The following is a 17571-nucleotide window of genomic DNA, read 5'->3' on the forward strand; positions in this document are numbered from 1 at the left end:
TATGCTTCTCAGACGTGAAAAATTCTCAATAAATGAGTTTGGAATATTTTCACTAATTACTACACTATTTTTTTTAGATATTATTTCTCTAAAATTAAGAAAGGTTTCCATCGTTTCTGAAAAATCACCAAACATCATATTTATATATATATAATTAAAAAAAAAAGTACTAAACATCATTCTTTACAATTAAATCACTCAAAAATAGTGTTGGTATTCCGATATCAATATTGGCGTCGACATTTTCCTTTAATCCTATTTATTACTATGTTTATCATCTTCTTACTATATTTTTAAAACTTAAATACGTATATTAAACTAATTCTATTGTATTTTATATAGGTATACATTTTGTGGGAATTAATTAGTACCAAGGAGCATATTTTAATTAATTGATTGAAGTAAGAAGGGATGAGAAAATAATTCATCTATCTAAAATTTGGGCCAAATCCTATTCCTATCCTACAAAAATCTGTGGCCCAAAAACGCCCCAGCCCAAAATCCCCCGACCCGGCCCAAATCCACCTAAACTAAGTCCCTAAATCAGTAGGTTTCATCTCTAACCAAACAGCCCCCTTTCTCCCTAAACCAACAGCCCTAACCAAACAACCTCTTCAACCATCGCCGCCACCCCACCCCCCATCACGTCACTTCCGTCACCTCACCACCACCGCTTCCATCGGACCACCGAACCAAACAGCCTTCTCTCTCTTAAATCGAAAAACATTGAAATCCGTTGGTTTGAAGCTTTCATCGCCTCTACTGCTACCACGTCTCCTTTCCCTTTGATTGACGTGGTGGCAGAGCCTAAGGGGTCCAATAGGAGGTCGTTTCAACCTCTGTAGAAGAGGAACGCGATGAACCGCTGGTTTCAAGTTCGCCTCTCCTTCGACCCGGTGGGTATAAGTTCGTTCAGCCCTCAGGCCCGAAAACCATGGAGAAATCTCCATATTCGGAGTCCCAACGAATCTCCAGCCATCAAATCCTATCTGAAAAGGTGATTCTTTTCCTTCTGACCATAATTTTATCTTTTTCCAGTCATTAAAGATTTCCCTTTTTTTATCTCTCTTTCAAAATTCAAATTCAGCTTTTTTGAGGGAGCCGTTAACCCCATCCTTTGGTTATAAATAGAGCTCGTCTTAGGCTGTTGAGATAGGCAGAGAACTGGAGAGAAAACTTTGATTTACTTTAAAGTTGAATTGCAAACCCTTTTATTTTCATAAGCCTTCGTAACTAATAAAATCCGTAGTTCTTCCTAAGTTCTCAGAAAATCCTGTTTTAACTCTTAAGTTCTTTTGGCTGTATAATTTTGGTTGTTCCTGGCTAAGCAAGGACTGTTTGGAGCGGATTCGGAGACTCGACGATGACATTAGCCTCAGTTCGCTGTCTCGAAGAAGGTAATCACTCGTCTTTTCTTCGTCTTTAATTTCGTAGAAGTAGAAATGTAGTTGTTCAAGTATCTCTTGTCATTTGTTTGGTTTAGCGGACTGAAATGCGATCGGTCAGTGGTTGTGGCTGGTTGTCGATTTTGCGGACCTGAACCTGTTTATTGCCATGTTTGTTCTAAGTTCTAGCCTAAAAAAGGGTTAAGGAAAAATTTCCTATGCTTGAAGGAATTGCTAACTACTTAGTCGACTATGTGTAGTGATATTCATTTCATTTAAATAATACTATGAGATTATGTTTCTATTAGGGGGTCAATATATGGTCATATAAATGGTAGAATATGAACCTTTGAAGTTTGTTTACAATAGCATTATGGAAAATAAGCAGGTTATAGTTTTGAATATAAGATAAATATAAATCTGATTGAGCGTTGTTCATGTTCATGCTATAAAGGGTATGGTTAGTTAATGTTGTAGTGTATGTGAATAGTCAAGTCGTTTGTAGAGGATCCATCACACTCATGATAATAACTGTTTGAGCATAGTTGTTATTATTATTATTATTATTGACAATTGTTTGAGCATAGTTAATTTGGTTGCTTGTTTCCACGTGACTGTTTTTGTCACGATTTCGGAAAAAGGTAGTAGAGGCTCATGCATCTGTTTTTTTTTTTTTTTTTGTAGCATTAAGATCTTAACCTGTTATTACATTATCTACATGTGTATAATTTTGACAAGACCTTGTCACTTCCCATTTCTGGAAACTATCCTGCTGAAATTCCTATTTAGTGTAATTGAACTTCTGGTGAAATATACCTGTCCTTGGTAGACTTCCAGTGATAAATGATAGTGCGGTGCCTTTGGTCGTAAAACTTGTTCAAATCACACATCTTGTTCATGCTTAAAGAAATGAGCTAGCACATAGGTATACCATCTTTATATTGGTTTAGTTAACAACTTGAGATTTTCTTTTAAAAAAAGGGTGCCATGTGTTTCTCTTAATTAAAAACCTCTTCAGCTAGTTAAGCAGCAGGTTTTAGTCGAAATCTTTTGAACTAGTTGAGTAGTATGTTTATTTGAGGTCTAGAAATATATTATGTATGAAAACCTCTTCTTGTAAACTATCAAGTTGATTAAAGTCTAATCATAGTTAATAATAGTCACTAGTAACTTATCAAGAGGACTACATTTTTAATTTTGAATCGTTGTTTCAACTACTTCATATGAAATATGACTGAAATTTCTAACCAAAAGAATTTACTTGTTCATGGAAATGAGATGGGACTGTTCCTCAGTGTGTTCCTAACTGCCCAAGCTTATAATATGTGCTATTTTTCTGGTGTTTAATAAGGAACATTGGTATGAAAGGACAGTAATGTTTAATTATGGCTCGAGGTCTAGTTTGTTTGAACCCATCTATAGAGATCTTGTGTGCTACTAAGTATATAGAAAATTTATTTATACTCTTATGAATGACGTAAAAGCAGTAGATGACTCTTCTAGAGAATTTCTTTAAGATTCAGACTGTTGCATTTTTTGAAATCATGTTCGTAGAGACGGTACTTCGTCTACGTTAAAGTTGTGAATGTACTGTTGTTGAGAACTAATAGATGCTAATTAAGTTTTTCCCATTGTCTTAATCTTCTTCAAACCAGTTTCATCTCAATCTTCTCTAAAGAGTCATTTAGTTTACCCGAGAGATCTTCATCTTTTCATTATGGTTTAAACTTGTTCATACTAGCTACTGATATATATTATTGCTTTGGAGTCTTGCAAGCATATGTTTCAGGATTAGAAAGGGGATCAAAATTGGTTATCGTGTGCTTGTTGCGTGAGACTTTGAAATGATTATCCGGACTTGCCTTCTCCTTTTTTTTTTTTTTTAATAACTCAGATCCCAGGTTTATTCGTGGTACTCTACAATGTTTAAAACTGAGTAGGATCAAAGAGAAGGTAGTTATCCAGCTTGTTCTCTCAAATGACTATATACACATTGTGCTTTAGGACAGGTTATCAGGAGTCCCGAGTCTAGCTGTTTTGAGTTTCTAAATGAGTTTCAGGTGTTCATGGTTTCTTTACTCTATTCATGAGTCCAAAATATGGATCTAAGTGAATTCAATGATTGTTTTGCCTTCCCTATATGTCTAAGTTGTTGATAGCATGAATATGTCATCTTCCTTTCTAAGAATAATGTGAATTCTGAGGCATTGAAACAGTGGGAAACAATTGGGTCTAGGAAACGGTAGGTTGTCCCTTTGTTTTTATTTTTTTATTTTTTATTGTTATGTGCTTATTACGTGCATTCAGGAGTTTAGCTATCAAGCTTAGTCTGTGAATTAGCACATCGTGAGCTTTGAATGATCAAAAGCTATAGATGCAGGTCTTGAGGTCCTTTAAATGATTTTTTTTTTTTTTAGAATTATTAAAATTTTTATATTTGAGTTGTCTTTGGTTGAGGATTTGAAATTGGATTACTGGAAATTGTATATCTAGACCATCTTATTATTGTGACAGCCTTTGTGGTATTCTAGTTATGCTTTGTGGTTAACGCATCTAGTTATTTTTATTGTTGCGACCCTCTTTATTTTGAAATATTTACTTAAGTCAGGTTGGCCTCTTTCCAAAGTTGCAGAATATTTGGTAAATTATTTGTTCTTGATGGCATGTTTTACTCATTCGATTTTGGCGCTATTAAGATCAATTAAGGGTATCACTAATTCTTATCTTTATCTTTTTTTATTTTTTTATTTTTTATGATGCAACACTTGTGAGCGTTTGGAGTTATGGCAACTCCGGATTCTGCCCAAATCAGAGAAGAAACCAGTAGCAGCCTCCTTCGCTCGTGTCTAGCGTCTCCGTCTTCCTTCCTCTCTTTAAATTCCGTGTCTTCGTGTTATCATATATATACATGTTTATATTCTTGACTAACATTTTTTATGGATTGTATTTGTAGCACATTTGTTTCTTGCTTGTGTAGGAACTTATGGAAAAATAGTTAAGTATGATGGTAAATTTAGTCACTATTTTTCCTCTGCCCTTGGATAATTAATCTTGGCTTAGGCGTGTTAGAAATGATAATAGCTAATATTTTCAGCTTTTGTCTATGCACTGTCAGGTTAAAAAATGATTTCCAACTAAAGGAAATTAACTGGAAAAAAAAAAAATCTTTTTGAGTTAATCGCTCAACAAACTAACGTTTCTTTTTAAATCCATTTTAACAAAAATGAGTGATTCAAATAGGGGTTTCTAAAGGATAAGGTGTATATTTTATGAGCAATCATTTTCTATTTAATGCTAACATATGGAACAGGTCAGATTCATTAAAATTTAATGAGGAAATTATGTTAGGGTCCGAGTATAGTGGCTCAAGCTATTTTACGAGAGCTATAAGGTAAAATATTTCATTTTATATAAATGCATACATATATATACTATTTTATTTTCCTTTAATCATCTTTTCATCACGTGTATACATATATATTATTCCCATATCGCCAAAAATAGCTATTTTTGAACTATTGTATATCATTTTTCATAGGATATAAATATTGCACATATACATTATTTTTTCCAAAAAACATGCATTCCTAGTCCTCTCATTTTGTACTATTGTACACAAAATTTATCATGAATATATACATGTTTACATCTCATGTATACTAACTACTGCCTTTACAATAAACATATACATGTACCATCTCCATATACATATATATCACATATGCTATCTAATTCTTTTACATATCACGTATATACATTATTTTCTTATAAAAATATACCCCTCATTGTTCTATATCATACATACAGTTCTTATATAAAATAAAATGCCGTACATATTTTCCTCGTGCATGCATTAGCGATAACTACTTCCCTTATAAATATGCATTTACTCACATAGTTATAATTACTTTTAAACCCTCCTTTTTTCACAAATAATTTTGAGAGAGTAGTTTCTTTTCCGATATTCTTTAAATAGCTAATAATAAATAAGAAATAGTTAAATAATCCCCCTCTAGTGTTAATTATACTAAGTTTAAAGGCTGTCTTCGGATAGGCTCTGAGGGATGCTTAACACCTTTCCCTCGGGGTAAATAAAACCCTTACCTAGAATTTCACAGGTTTCAAAAACTAAAAAATGGAGTTTCAATTTTACAAATGGTTTCCTAATATTTCCTAAAATTAGGTGGCGACTCTGAAAATTTGTAAAACAAAAGGAAACATAGTCATAAGTTGTGAACTAGTCTTAATCCGTTAAAAATAGGGCATAACAATACTTAAATAGTGGAAAACTTAAATAAGCAAGAATCAAGCCCTCATTTCTTTGAAATTGTGAAATCTTCAAGAAGATGTAGCCAGATAAAATCTGATTGTTCACCTTGTCTTCTTCCTCCAATCGCTCCAAAATCTCTTGCTACTTCATCAATTCTTCTAGGATCTATTGGACCTTGTTAATGTAGTTGAACCTTGTCTCCTTCTATTGCCACTCTCATTGGTAGTTGCCTTGGAAAAACCTCCTTAGACACTTTACCATCCCAACTATGCTTTCTTTAATGAGTCTTTTTTGTCTTGAATCCACTCCTAGCCACTTTAGCAAAGCATTCATCCAATACTTCATTCTCATCTTCTTCATCAAATATGTTTATGCCCAAATCATCACCAAAATCTTCCAATGGATTTTCCACTAAAGCTCATGGGTACCTTTTGGTCACTATTCCAATAGGCTTCCTTTTAATAGGATTATCCACATCCTTCAAAGTTTCCATATCGTCTAACTAAGCATGATGAACGTTAGTAGGACTCAAATGGATACCCGAAACACTTACATTCAAAGGTGCACTTGTTTGAGCCACAAGCTTCCCCACAGCTAAAGATAGAAGAACCATGGCATGGCTAGGCATAAATGCAAGGCTACTGGACTCAACTTGCTGCGTGTTGGAGGGGATGAGATCCACTCCTCCTCCTCCGTCATGTCCGTCCAACTCTTCACACTCTTACCACCTTTTTGGTCACTCTTCCTTTCAACTTTTTGCTTGAATATGCTGGAGTAGAGGTCACAATCTTATTCACATCTTAGTCATTCCTTTGGACATATTTACTTATTTCCCAGAGTCATCATGTTGCTCACCAAATGACTTAATAGGCTGAGTAGGGATCTCAAACGTCGAAGTGTTCAATGTAACTATCAATGGCTTCAAGAAGAGGACTCGACAAACCAAGCTAGCAACGTGTTATTGCTTGCCAATTTCGAATGTGAAATTTGACGTTTAAGACAATCCGAACCAGATTGATGCTCCTCTCTACCTGAAAGAGCCTAAGAAGTGTTGGGATACACAATATCCTTTATTGCAAGGCTTGAGGACTGGCAAATTGTTTGTGTGAGACCACTGTCCAACCCTCACCTTCAACATCATCTCTCGTATTGTTCAAATCCAATAGCCTGCTTGAAAATCGTCGAACTCCCAACCATGACACCTGTACCCACAATACTAGGCAGCTCGTTGATTTTGGCCGGTTGCACCTCCTCTTGCACCTTTCCAACCAAAACCTCCTAATTTCATTACCACTAAGAGAAGGGGCTGCTATAGCTATACCCGTTCCAATATAGCGTTCTGTGATGCCAAAGTAATTGTTAAATTCGCAGCTTCCAACCCATGTTTGTTAATAACAACATCACCTACAGCATCTTCGTTTCCAATAGTTGGTCGCTGCCCAGATTCGACATTGGATGATACACTCTTTGGTGCATTATTTTGTCCATCAGCTTGTGCCTTTGTAGCATCTATGTTCTCATGTTGCCCAATATGTCTATCATCTGAAGGCATCCCCTACTCATCCTTGTCTTTTGCCTTTCTTCTTTCATTCCACAAATTCCTAGACACCTGATGTAGAAAACTAATTACGAGTACAAGAAAAAAAAAAGAGCTAAAGTTGAAAAACAGAGAAACTACAGCTAAAAACTAAAGGGATAATTCTCATTGATGATAAAGAAATAGAACAGCACAGTTCTATATAATTCCTAGCTCACTAACTATCAAAATAGCATAACTAATTCATATGGGCCTATGTGGTGTCTATGACCACTTAGGAGGGGCTACTTGACATATTAAAAACTATTAAACTAAACTCGATGGACTAAACTGTAAAAGTAAAACCTTCAGTTATATTCTTCACAATGTAACTGACTTAACAACCCTGTACAACTCTTTCAGCTGTGGGTACAATTCTTTTGATTTCATCATCTTCAAATGCGTATCATTCCTTCCCCCTTAAGAACTTCCTTTTCCTCAAGGAACAAAAGATGGAAACCTAACCAGTAATGCTTGAAAATCTTCCCATGTTGACTGTTCTATTCACAACTAATCCCATTGTATTTTTATCGAGCAACTGCCTTGTTGCCCCTTCGAATCATTCTAATTTCCAGAATTTTGAGGGGTTGAGGACAGTAGGGACTTGAGAGTGAAATAATAGGTGGATAAGAGATGGTTGTGGGCATTTTGTGACAAGGTTTTAGTTGAGATACATGAAAGGTAGGATGCAGAAAAAGTTGTTCAGGAAGTGACAACTTGTAGGCTACAGGACCAACTTTTTGTAAGATTTGGTATGGACCACAATACTTAGTAGATGGTTTAGTAAAATTTCCTCCAGATAGGGTTACTTGCCTATAAGGCTGTATTTTCAAATAAACCCAATCTCCCTTCTCAAATTTCCTGTCTGATCTATGTTTGTTGGCTTGTCCTTTCATTCTTTGTTGGGCTCTCTGGAGATGGTACTGCATTAGTTGGATCTTAAATTTGTTAGTAAACTCCTATCTACTTCTTCCATGGTAGATTCTCCAGCTACATAGGGAAAATGTAAATGAGGTGGTAGCCTATATAGTGCCTCATAAGGTGTTGTTTGAATAGAACTATGGAAGGTGGCATTGTACCACCATTCTGCGCCAGATAAGTAAGAAAACCTATCATGCTGAGAGTCAGAACAAAAGCACTTCAGATATGTTTCTAGACATCTGTTCACTACTTCTGTCTGTCTATTTGTCTGGGGATGGTAGGCAGTAGATGGGTTCAGTGGAACCCCTAATATTCCAAATAACTCGCTGTATTTTGCTTGTGAAGATAGGATCCCTATCACTCACTATGTCTTTAGGCATGTCGTGGCTTTTATAAATGTTCTCTATGAATACCTTAGCCACTTCTATAGCAGAATAAGGGTGAGATAAACCTGCAAAATGAGCATATTTTGTTAGTCTGTCCACAACCACCCACAACCACCCATATGACAGTTTTCCCTTTTGATTTTGGAAGTCCATACTGACGCTTCCCTAAGCAGTTGCTGGAATTTGCAAGGGTTGTATCAATCTTGGATAAGGAGAGTTGTCATATTTCTGTCTCTGGCATATATCACAGCCCTTGACATGTTTCTGCACATCATTCTTCAATTCCTTCCAATAGAACAAAGTAGCCAATTTCTTGTAGGTATGATCAATGCCACAATGACCTCCCATAAGAGAGTCATTCCACAACTGTGTAAGTTCTCTCTTCAGCTGATCATTAAGGCCATTACAAATTTCTCATTCTTCCTCAATTGTTCATGGATGAAATTATACCCTCTATTATCACACTTTCCTGCCTTGATTTCATGAACATATCTTGGTCCTAAATTTGCATAATCATGTCCACCATGTTGGTTTTCGTAGTAGACAGTGTCATAACAGTAAATTTTGATAATGACATCCTAGATAAAGCATCAGCTTCCTTATTCTCTTTCCCCTTTTTGTATTCAACACATAATTCATATTGCATTAGCTTTGTGATCCATTTAAGTTGTGGTCTTATATGCAACTTTTGCTCCAGAAGGAATTTAAGTTCCTTTTGGTCAGTCTTGACCACAAAGGCTCTTCCTTTCAAGTAATGAGACCATTTCCCAATAGCCATCACCACTGCTAGAAGTTCCTTGTGATAAATTGGTAAAGATTGGTTTTGGATTGATAGTCCTTTACTATAAAATGCCACTGGTTGTCCTCTTTGCATCAACATTGCTTCCACTCCTAGATTGCATACATTAGTCTCCACTACAAAACTGACTGAAAAAACAGGAAGAATCAGTACTGGTGCAGTTGTGAGTTCTCTTTTCGGTTTATCAAAAGCTTCTGTTGCCTTTGGATTCCAAATATAGCCATCTTTCTTGAGTAGTTCAGTCAGAGGTTTGCTAATGACCCCATAACCCTTAATAAACCTCATATAATTACCAACTAATTGAAAAAAGGATCTTAATTGCTTAAGGGAAACAAGCAGTAGCCACCCTTGTACGACGTTAATCTTTTTTAGGTCAGTAGCAACTCCTTCTGCTGATATATAATTAGCCAAATATTATACTCTCCTAATAGCAACACACACTTACTCCTCTTAGCTAGAAGTTGGTTGTGAACTAATATATCATAGCTAATTTTGAGATGAGTTAAGTGTTCTTCCATGTTTTTGCTATAGATTAAGATATCATCAAAGAAAACCAGAACAAATTTTCTGAGGTGATCTTGAAAAATGTGATTCATAAGGCTTTGGAAACTTGAAGGGGCCTTGGTTAGCCCAAAAGGCATAACCGAGTACTCATAATTGCCTACATGTGTTTTGAAGGCAGTTTTTGGTATGTAAGTTGATGCCATTCTTATCTAGTGATATCCGGCCCTCAAATCTATCTTGGAGTAGATTTGAGAACCTCCCAATTCATCCAATAGTTCATCTATAATTGGAATGAGAAATTTATCCTTCATTGTTACCTTATTCAAGGTTCTATAATCCACACAAAATCTCCATGTACCATCTTTCTTGCTTACTAGCACCACATGAGAAGCTTATGGACTAGAATTGTATTAGATTATTCTTTGAGCCGACATTTCGTGCACCATCATCCTTATGACATCCTTTTGAGTTGGGGAGTACCTATAAGGCCTAGAATTAACTGGAGGAGCACCACCCAAGACAGGAATGTGATGGTCAAAGACACCTCTTGGAGGAGGTAGTCTTTTTGGTTCTCCAAAGATTTCCTTATACTCTTCTAACAGCTGACCTACTTCCACTGGTTCACAGTCTCCACTCTTGTCTTGATCATGAAGAACTGAAAATGAATTACAAACATTTTTCTTATAGACTTAGCATCAACTGTTTGGAACTTAGGCTGTATCCCTTATAATGCAATTATCTTCCCTTAGTATTCAAACTCCATTATCAACTTCCTAAAGTTGAATTTAAAGTCCTCTAGTGGGCTTATGCACTGTATTCCCAACAACATGTCACTCTTACCTATAGGAAATACAACAAAGTCATCCTAAAACACATCCCCTTGCATGAGCCATTTGAACCCCTTGCACAACCTGTTAGTTGGTATTTCTCTTCCATAAGTCACTTGAACAAGATGCGGTTTGATTTGTACAATTTCACAACCGAAAACTCTTAGCAACATCTTCATCAATGAAATTATGGGTTGAGCTAGGGTCAATGAAAAATTCAATGGTTTTCTATTCACTAAATCCCTTGAGTCTCATGGTTCTGTAACCCATAGTACCATTCAGAGCCTACAGAGAAATGCCACAACTTTCCAAGACTTCAGTTCCTTCTTCACTTGTTTCTTCCATTTCCAGTACTTCTTCCCCTCCTACTTCCTCATCAATTGGATCTCTATTATCCTCTAGCTCAAGATAGAACAGTTTCCTTTTGGCCTTACATTTATGTCTTGGAGTGTACTTCTCATCACAATAGAAGCAAAGACACTACTTCTCATCACAATAGAGTCAAAGACACTCAGATCTTTTTTCATCCATCTCAATAGATGTTAATATTTTCCTTCTATGATTATCAAACCAAGTAGTGAGAGGTTTCTTGAATCCACTTCCACCACTCTTGTAACTTGAGTTAGAACTAAAGACAGTTCCTCCTCTAGACTGATGGTAGTTAGATCCTGCATAATTTCCCCTGCTTTACTTTGTGTTGCAAATTTGGACTCCTGCAAATTTGGACTCATGCAACTTGGAAAGATAATAAGCTTGGGGTAAATTATAAGGGTTACCAATTCTTACCGTATCACTAAGTTCAGGTTTGAGGTTATTTAAGAATATACTAATGGCATGCTCCATAGTAATACTATCAAAAGCTGATTAATAATCCTTCACTGTGCCAATGTGTGTGATTCTCATCAATTCTGCCATAGGCTCAGTGTAGTCAGCTCTAGACCTATCAACTAGAGCATAAATATACTCTTCCCAAGTGGGAAAAGGCAAGTGAGATCTGCTCCTTATATACCCTTGATGACGTTGTATAGTATCACTATCAAAGTGTATTGCTACCAATTTTAACATCTGATGGATTGATATATCTTCCACAGAGAAAAAATGCTCTTCCTAACATAACCAGGTTCTCAGATCTTCACCAGAAAATTTTAAGAAATTCAATTTAGTGCATTTTGTGAAGGTTAGAATGGGAAGGGAAAAATTAGTATTGTGCTGTGGTATTTGGTTCTGGATATTATGTGGTGATTCTTAGTTAATGAAGGGGGTTTGTGTATATGGTGCTTAGTGGTAGAGGGGAGGAGGAATATGAGTAGGTTGTTGTTGGTACTGGAATCCATAAGTGTTTGTGTAATGATTGTTCTGGTTGGAGTAGAATGGTACACCAGATCCAAATAAGGGTGGCATATGATATGAGGTAAATTAGGTGGATGGGTATTGTGAGTTCTGGATCATTGGGCTAGAAAAATTGTTAGAATATGTCCCAAAAGGGTTTATCAAAATTGTCACATTCCAACTGAGATTCGATAATTATCCCATTCCAACTGGGATTCGACTGTGTTGTCCCATTTCAACTGGGAATTTGAATGTCTTCAACCCCTATTTAAAGGAGATTTTCGGCCAGAGCATCAAGAAAAACTGGAACAACTATCAAGACTACACACAAGACTATATTCCACACTTAGGTTAGAGAGAATTTTCATTGAGAGAATATAATATTTCGTTTCCTTTGATCTCGTTGTGCTTCGACACCCTGTTGAGATCTTTTTGTGCTCCTCACCTTATAGTTGATTTCTCTGCTCGCTTCACGCCTCGTGGTTTTTCCCATCTTGGTTTTCCACATAAATCTTATGTTCATTAAGTTTATTGCTTTCTTGCATTATTGTTCTTGTGTTGGTGCATCCTAATCGGTTCCATTGCATCACTTGTTTAATTCTTAACAAGTGGTATCAGTGCATTCAAGACCCAGGATGTCTACTGTAACCAAGTTTAATATCTTGAAGTTCGACGGCAAGATAAGCTTCAGTATCTGGAAAGTTCAGATGCAAGTCATTCTCACCAAGAACGGATTAAAGAAGGCTCTTCTTGGGAAATTCAGGAAACCTGAGTCTATGACAGATGATCAATGGGAGGAATTGGGTGAAAATGCTCTTTCAAATATCCAACTATCTCTATCTAAAACGGTTCCCCGCGAGGTTATTCATGAGACTACTGTTGCAGGTATCTGGTTGAAGTTAGAGTGTCTCTACATGACAAAAAGTATCGCAAATAAAATTCATTTGAAGGAACAGTTATACACATTCTCTATGGCTGAAGGTACCCCTATTCAAAATCATCTTGATGAGTTCAACTATGTTATTCTTGACTTAGAAAATTTAGATGTTAAGGTCGAAGATGAGGATAAAGCAATATCATTGGTGGTCTCCCTACCCTCTGTGTATAATCACTTTAAAGAAATAATGATATATGGTGGTAATGAAACATTGAGTTATGAGGATGTCAAATTTGATTTGTTGTCCAAAGAAAAAATTATTTTTGAAGTGCGTTCTGAAGACAAAGGACAAGATTTGTCTATTAGAGAAAGATCCCATGATAGAGGGAGTAAGAGAAAGAATTTTAGGTCCAAGTCTAGAGGCCGTAAATTCAACAATGATAAATTCTACAAATACTGCAGGAAGACAAACCACTTAGTTGGTGATTGTCATAAACTGAAGAATAAACTAGAGAGAGAAGAAAATGACAAAATGCTGCAGAAAGCCGCTGAAGCAGGAGTTGTTGAAAGTGATTCCGAAGGTGATGTTTTGATGGCTATCTCTGTTGATAAGAAAAATTCTTCTGAATGGGTTTTTGATTCTGGATGTACATATCACGTGTGTCCTCGTAAGGACTGGTTTTCAACATATAAGAAAGCTTGTGGTGTTGTCCTAATGGGGAATGATGCCCAATGCAACATTGTTGGTATTGGTACTGTAAAAATTAGGACCCATGATGGTGTTATCAGGACCTTGACCAACGTTCATCATGTTCCTAACTTGAAATGAAACCTTATTTCTTTGGGTACTCTTGAGTCTCTTGGATGTAAATATTCAGCTGAAGGTAGAGTTCTCAAGGTTTTAAAAGGTGCTCTAGTCTTGATGAAAGGAACAAGATGTGGGACTCTCTATTACATGCAGGGTTCAATTGTAACGGGGTCTGTAGCAGTTCTACTTCATTATCCGACGATGATCTCACTTATTTATTGTATATGCGTTTGGGCCATATGAGTGAGAAAGGTATGACCATTCTGAGCAAAAGAGGTCTTCTTGGTAAAGCTGGTACAGGTAAACTTGACTTTTGTGATCATTGCGTTTTTGGGAAACAGAAGAGAGTTAGTTTTCCATAGCAAAACACCGTACACAGGGCATTTTTGATTATATTCATTTGGATTTATAGGGTCCCTCCAAATTCCTTCCCTTGGAGGAAAACGCTACATGTTGACTTTCATTGATGATTTTTCTCGTAAGGTCTGGGTTTATTTCCTAAGACAGAAAAGTGAAGTGTTTCCCTATTTCAAGAAATTCAAAGCCCTTGTTGGGAACCAGACTGGCCGAAAAATTAAGAAGTTCAGGACTGATAATGGTTTGGAGTTATGTAGCAATGAGTTTAATGAGTTTAATGAGTTCTGTGAGTTATGTAGCAATGAGAGCTCGTTGTATGCTCTCAAATGCTGGTTTATGGCACTGTCGTAATTTCTGGGCCGAAGCCGTTTCTAAGGCTTGTTACCTTGTCAATTTGTCTCTACATTTATCTATTGACTTTAAAATTCCCGAAGAAGTTTGGTCTGGTAATCCCGTTGACTACTCTATTCTTAGAGTTTTTGGATGCACTATTTTTGCTCATGTTAATGATGGGAAGCTAGCCCCCAGGGATGTTAAGTGAATGTTTCTTGGTTATGCTTTTGAGTCTAAAGGATATCGTTTGTGGTGCCATAGCTCGAAGAAAATTATTCAGAGTCGGGATGTAACTTTTAATGAGGCCGTTATGTTATCTTCTGAGAAAGAGTCTGTTGTTTCCTCTACGGGTAATGGTAATATAAAAGATGCCAGTGAGAAGGTGGAGGTAGAAGTAAACCATGAAGCTCACGAAGTTGGCCCTATTTTTTCTACAGTTCCTCATGCTAGCGAGGAGGCTCCTGTTGATGAGCCAAGTACTAGTACCACACGCCCCGTCGAGCCACAAGTAGAGGATGATCATGTTATTGCTTGTGATAGACCGAGACGAATTATAAAGAAGCCCGCTTGATATGCTGACACTGAGTATGATGGGCTTATTGCTTATGCTCTTGCAGTTGCACAAGAAATTCCTGAAGGAGTTGATCCTTCTACTTATTCTGAGGCAATTTCTTGTCCTAATTCCTCAAATGGGTTAGTGGCTATGCAAGAAGAGATGGAAAACTTGCACAAAAATAATACATGGGAGTTATGTGAGCTACCCAAAGGCCATCGTCTATTGACTATAAAATGGATCTACAAACTAAAAGATGGTATTCCCGGGGTTGAAGAAGCAAGATGGAAAGCTCGCTTAGTGGTTCATGGTTACCACCAAAAGGAAGGTATTGACTTTAATGAATTTTTCTCTCCTGTTGTTTGTCATACCTCCGTTAGAGTATTACTTGCTATTGTTGCTCTTTTTGACTTAGAGTTGGAGCAACTTGATGTTAAAACTGCGTTTCTTCATGGAGAGTTAGAAGAAGAAATTTATATGAAGCAACCCGAGGGTTTTGTTGTTCCTGCAAGGAGCATTTTTTTTGTCGGTTGAAAAGATCTCTTTATTGCCTTAAACAAGCTCCAAGACAATAGTACAAAAGGTTTGATTCCTTTATGATTGGGCAAGACTACACACGTAGTAAGAATGATAATTGTGTATATTTTCAACAGTTTTCTGGCGGTTCCTTCATTTACTTGTTGTTATATGTTGATGATATGTTGATTGCTTCTATAGACAAGTCTTTGATCAACAAGTTAAAATCTCAATTTAATTATGAGTTTGAGATGAAGGACCTTGGTGCAGCTAAGAAGATTCTAGGTATGGCGATTCACAGGGATCGAAAAGCTGGTAAGCTTTCCTGTCTCAGAGGAAGTATTTTGAGAAAGTCCTCGATAGGTTAAATATGTTTGATTGTAAATCTGTTTCTACTCCGTTTGCTATTCATTTCAAACTGTCTGCACTCTTGTCCTAAGTCCGATGAGGACACTGAGAGGATGTCTACTATCCCGTATGCTAGTATTGTTGGTAGCCTTATGTATGCTATGGTTTGCACTAGACCTGATTTAGCTTTTGTTGTAAGCATGGTAAGCCGATATATGCATAATCCTGGAAAGGATCATTAGAATGTCGTGAAGTGGATTCTTCGTTATATGAAAGGGTCTGTTGATATTGGTATGGTTTTTGATGGAGCCAAGGCATCGCCTTATGATGTTGTTGGGTTAGTTAATTCTGATTATAGTGGTGATCTCGATCGTAGGAGGTCTATTTCTGGTTACATTTTTTCACTGTGCTCTGGTGCTATCTCTTGGAAAGCACAAGTATAGTCTATTGCAGCCTTTTCTACTACCGAAGATGAGTATATTGCTGCAAGTGAAGGTGTTAAAGAAGCTACACGGTTGCGAGGTCTTCTTATTAATCTTGGTGTTCAACAGGGCACTACCGTTGTAATTTCTGATAGCCAGAGTGCTATTCATCTTACCAAGGCCGATTCTCATCTCACGAAGACCAAGTATATTAGCGTTAAATACCACTTTATCAGAGATACTATTGCTGTAGGGGAGATTGTGGTAAAAAAAGTTCACACGTCAGAGAATCCCACAGATATGTTAACCAAGCTGCTTGCTATTACTAAGTTAAGCAGTGCTTAGACTTAGTTGTTGTTCTTCATGCTTAAATTACCCTTCAAGGCTTTAAGGGGTGATGAGTGTTGATGTTGATGTATTTTGGTCCAAGGTTGAGATTGTTAGAATATGTCTCAAAAGGGTTTATCGAAATTGTCCCATTTGAACTGGGATTCGATAATTGTCCCATTCCAATTGGGATTTTGAACGTCTTCAACCCCTATTTAAAGAAGATTTTCGGCCAGAACGTAAAGAAAAAGGAGAACAACTATCAAGACTAGACACAAGACTATATTCCACACTTATGTTAGAGAGAGTTTTCATTGAGAGATTGTAATCTTTCGTTTTCTTTGATCTCGTTGTGCTTCAACGCCCTGTTGATATCGTTTTGTACTCCTCACCTTAGAGTTGATTTCTCTGCGCTTCGTGCCCCGTTGTTTTTTCCCGTCTTGGGTTTCCACGTAAATCTTGTGTTCATTAAATTTATTGGTTTCTTGCATTATTGTTCTTGTATTGGTGTATCCTAATCGATTCCGCTGCATCACTCGTTTAATTCTTAACAAAAACCTTGGGGTTGAAATATGGGAATAGGGTTTGATGGTTGTTGTGATGCTGGTAGTGAGAAAATAGGGACTGATTGAGACTGATTTAAGTTATTCATCATAGAAATTCCTTGTGAATACTGGGAAGGGTAGGAAGAAGTTTGCAATGTTGCACTAGCAAGAGTTTGAATAGGGTTTTTAGAGGAATTTACTCCAAGTAAACCAGGTGTTCGAGTTATACCTGAGCTACATCTAGATCTAGCAGTGAGGGTTGGTGTGACATAACCTCCCAAGCTCAATGGTGTATCATAAGGTGAGTAAAGATCCCCTTCTGGAATTATTAGATTCTTATCCCTTTCCACCATGTTTCCTCCATTGATGGCATCCTTAAGCTTCAGTAGTACTTGTCCATGACTGTGCTTAGCTTGTTCTTGTTTCTCCTCCATTTGATCTTATCTGTTGTTGAACTCACCATGTCATTGGATATTTTTTGCAGCAAG

General features: G+C 36.8%; 1 long non-coding RNA gene across 1 annotated transcript in view; it reads left to right on the forward strand.

The window, feature by feature from the left end:
* The first annotated feature begins 576 nt into the window (after positions 1-576).
* LOC132631855 (uncharacterized) overlaps positions 577-17571 on the forward strand; it is a 31074-nt gene continuing 14079 nt past the window's right edge. Inside the window, exon 1 of the long non-coding RNA XR_009579125.1 lies at positions 577-1397. This is a non-coding gene — a long non-coding RNA (uncharacterized LOC132631855). The remainder of the gene's footprint in view (positions 1398-17571) is intronic.

This window comes from Lycium barbarum, chromosome 3 (genome assembly GCF_019175385.1).
Source record: "Lycium barbarum isolate Lr01 chromosome 3, ASM1917538v2, whole genome shotgun sequence".
In the NCBI taxonomy this organism is placed as follows: Eukaryota; Viridiplantae; Streptophyta; class Magnoliopsida; order Solanales; family Solanaceae; genus Lycium; species Lycium barbarum.